Genomic DNA, 4,486 nt, shown 5'->3' with positions numbered 1-4,486 from the left:
GGCAGTTCCAACTTTGCAAGGACAGTCTGGCGCTTCTGACTCACAGCCTGTAAGTACGTTTTTTTATATTTAAACAATTTGCCAATGATGATTCAAACGCGGCCAATCAGAGCACACCTTGCTTTTTTAGAACGATGAGCTTTGTAAAAATCAACGCGTTTCAGAAAGGCGAGGAGAAACAATAATGTACATTATATGGAAAATAATGTGTTTTTTTAACCTTAAACCGCATAAACACATTGCATTACACCAAATACACAAAATAATGTTCTTTTTAGCAACGTCATATGACCCCTATTTTCTAGTACTGAGAATCCAACGCAAAATAGTTTCTCTTGGCGCTTTGGTGCTGTTGTCATAAAGATTCATGGTAAAGCAGGCCAGCAGAGTAATAATGTGATGCAGGGTCCTGACTGGAGAAGCATGAAAGGCATGCGGAGGTTTATGGCTGCCTCCAGCACAGGGGCTGCGTGGAACATTGGAAACAGCTTTGCGGTGGAGAAAACAGTAAGATATGTGGGAGAGGAGGGGGTGTGTGTGTGTGGAAAAGTCAGATTAGAGAAAAACGCTTAGGAAGATTTGGTTTTTTTATTTTAGAGAGAAAGGAAAATATATATATATATATTTTTTTTTTAGTAAAGCAGAATCTAGAATTTGTGTATTATAGAGTGTGTGTTTTGAAAACGTGTGTGCATTCGCTAACATATGGATTTGCTCAGCTTTGTTCTCATAGCATGTAACATGCACATTGCTGGTAGGCATGGGAATTGTAAAGACTTTAACAATTTGCTTCCACTTAATGATTCCAGTTCCTTTCCAATTCCATTCAAGAACTAAAGGCTGGAATACACTACATGACTTTTGAGATCTGAACAGTTTTTAAAACGCTAGACATCATATACTTACTGACTTTGTAAATAGTCACAGAGGAAAAACTGGCTATCTTACATTAAATGACTGAGGATCACACACTACCAGACTTTCAAGTCGTTCCCATCACAACAAACTCGCGCAGAAATATGTGTCTTGTTGCTAGGAGACACATGACAATTGAAAACAATGTATGTTCTAAAACCGGCTGAAAATGTCAAACGTGTTTGATATCCTCTGACTGGATAGAATTAGAGTCTGAAGCTTATAAATCAGGAGTCTGACCATCATACACTACACGATTTTCTATGAAATCGGTCAACTCAAATCTGCAGACTTGATCTGACTTTGAGTAACTAGCGCCAACCTCTCCAGACTGTAAATTGGAGCCAAAAGTCGTGCAATGTATTCCAGCCTTTAGGTTCTTGTAGTACTTTTAAGGAAAGTACGAACTATACTATAACAATACTTGTACAGTATTTAGTTCTGTCATGACAACTCTCAGAGGGATTGGCGTGGTAATGTACATGACAATGTTAATGTATTTGGTCTTGGCGGAATAGATCTGCTACACTGCTGCTGCTGCGGCAGAGCAAGTACCGAGACTTGCTACTGCCAATACATCCACAACATGCTGCTGTGAGCATGTAAGAAATATTGCTGCTGCAAATATAACATACATGAAATAACCCCCATACAGCATACACGAATCACCCCGTAGCAGATCTATACAGGTGGAGCTGGGGAAGTTTCTGGGGAAGATTCTCTTACTAGTACTTTAGTTAATGCACTGTGAACTAACATGAATATTGTATTAACTAACATTAACAAAGGTTAATGCTGTCAAAATATATTGTTCATTGTTAGTTCATGTTAGTTAATGCATTAACTAATGTTAATAATTGAGACCTTATTGTATAGTGTTGCTCATTTTTTTAAATGTTTTTCAAAGAAGTCTCTTTTGCTCACCAAGGCTGCATTTATTTGATTTAAAATACAGTAAAAACAGTAATATTATGAAATATTATTGCAATTTAACATAATTGTTTTCTATTGGAATATATTATACATTTAAATTATTCCTGCGATGAAAAGCTGAATTTTCAGCATCATTACTCCAGTCTTCAGTGTCACATGACCCTTCAGAAATCATTCTGATATTATTATCAATGTTGAAAACTGCTTCATATTTTTTGTGGAAACTGTGATACATTTTTTCCAGGATGAATATAAAGTTCAAAGCATTTATTTGGATCAGAAATCTTTTTTAATATTATAAATGTCTTTACTCTCACTTTTGACTAATCCTTGCTGACTAAAACCGTTCATTTCTTTCTTTTGTGCAATAGAAAGATGTGTTGCCTGCAATATCACAACTCAGATAACATGTTTTGTCTTTGCTGTATCACTGTAGACTTGCAGAACAGCACAGAAGCTGAAGAAGCATTACCGGAAGCGAGTGTCGATATTACCTGGAGAATGTGTTCCTCTGCCATCTGCTGGCTCATCGCTCCTCCCACACCAGGTGAGGCCGTCAGACCCAGAATCTGAGGGAGCGGAATTGGACTCTTCTCCTGTTTCTTCAGTAGCTGGTTCTGGTGTTTTTGTTTTAGGTAGCGAATCATGATGTGGTTATACACACCACCCTTCTTCGTGTGGTGGCATTCGTCAATAACCATCAGAGTGAACTCTGCAAGTATATAGGAATTGAATCAGAATTTATTCAGTTCAGCATGTACTTACCATAGATATAGGAAACTATTGTATTCTTAATATTTTAATATTTCAAATTATTAATGACCTTCTAGTGCATTAGATCTTTACATTAGATTTAATTGAATTGTATTGTTTGATTCCAAGTTTAATGTGAATAAATGACTTCTTAGGACAGGATACTACAGGCAAAACCATAGTTTTTTTTTTTTTTTCATGCACTGGGCTGTGTTTCCCAAAAGCAACTATGGTCGCAAGTTTCGTCGTTACCAATAGAGTTCAATGGAACTAACGACCAAAGTTAGCCAACGATGCTTTTGGGAAACACACCCCTGGTCAATTTTGAGATTTTGGTATATTTTCCTTTCATAACATGTCTTCTTTCAAACTAGTGGAAAGAAAACATTAAAAATACACACTTTCTTTTATTACACCTTATCTGTTTGTTTCTGTAGATTTCAATTACAATGCATATATTTAAAGGCGCATTTTCTCAAAATTAGGTAATTTTTTTTTACATTTTGAGTCTGAAATCTCCACTTCAGCAGCACTTACATACACCAAACTTTACAGTTTTATTATTATCTATATTCTGAAGGTCTTTACAGAGGGGCTTGTTCAAATATAATTCACCTGATTTTATATAACTGTTTATTCCTAAAAATATGGTGAATTTGTTTTCAGACTGTTGACAGTATTTTATAATTTATGGAGCGATTAATGGAGTGATTAGCTTTAACTCTAGTATGTCAACAAAATGAAACCAGAATTTTGAACCTGGTTTTGTCTAATGTCTGATTTCTGTTCTGGAAATGCATGCAAATTAGTGCACATTTAGGTAGATAATGCCTCATGTGCATATTTAAACATTAAAAAAATCAACTATGGAAAGTATAATGATAACCTATTAGTCACTGTTTACCCTATTCAACCTGTAGTGTCTTGCCTTAAAGGGATAGTTCACCCAAAAATGCATCATTAACTTATTCTAATTCTAGGGCCCTATGAATCCAGTCAAAAAAAAAAAAGGAATTTACTGTACAACGCAGAATGTCACGGAATTTGCCAAATTTTGGATGAATAAAAATTTTATTTAAACACTAATCCTGCATGTTCTGCATGTTTCTGTGTGAATGAATGGCGCCTCAATATATGAGTACATGAACACATGAACATTACCTCTAGAACTGCTCTGAGAGTCACTTCATGAGCATTTTACCATTTCTTTTGAGAAAAACTATTGTCATATCATATACAAACAGAAACGTAAAGGTCTTCACAGCAACCCTTCAAAATAAAAGTTTGGTTTAACTTGAAGAAACTGTGACAGAAATATATTACTTAATGTAATGATAGTACTACTACTACTACTAAAAATATTATTAAAACATTATTTTTAAGGAATATTTGCAATAAAAATGATTTACCAAACTTTATTTACCAGAAAAATGTAAATACACAACACAGTATTTCTGAAAAAAAATAATAATAAAGAAATAAAATAATAATAAATTATTTTTTTTGTAAAATCAATTAATTAAAGATGCTTTTGATTATTAAAATTTAATGAAACCATTAAAATGGAATCCAGAAAATGAATGGAAAACACAGAATTTGGTCAAAATAAAACTGAATTTGAGAGAAAAAATTTTGTTAAACTTTTAATAAATTGCTGTTAAATTGTGTAAGTTTCAAGTTTTAAATTAATTAGACATGCTTTTTGATTAATATTTTTTTATGTAACCATTAAGACTAATGAAAAAATTAAAATGAAAAAACTGAAGAAAAAAAAAACTGAATCCAGTAAAATTAAAACTGAAAAAACGGAATTTGGAAAAAAAAGAAAAAGTATTTCATAGGTCCCTACAATTCTTCAGAACATAATTTTTGGGTTAGCTTTCCA

At 33.5% G+C, this 4,486-nt stretch overlaps 1 pseudogene; it reads right to left on the bottom strand.

Moving 5' to 3' along the window:
• LOC107677903 (interferon-induced helicase C domain-containing protein 1-like) overlaps positions 1 to 4,486 on the bottom strand; it is a 43,456-nt pseudogene that overhangs the window by 16,118 nt on the left and 22,852 nt on the right.

This window comes from Sinocyclocheilus anshuiensis, unplaced genomic scaffold (assembly GCF_001515605.1).
Source record: "Sinocyclocheilus anshuiensis isolate Anshui unplaced genomic scaffold, SAMN03320099.WGS_v1.1 scaffold164, whole genome shotgun sequence".
Lineage (NCBI taxonomy): Eukaryota > Metazoa > Chordata > Actinopteri > Cypriniformes > Cyprinidae > Sinocyclocheilus > Sinocyclocheilus anshuiensis.
Note: the sequence above shows the minus strand (reverse complement) of the source record. Positions and strands in the feature narration are given on the sequence as shown.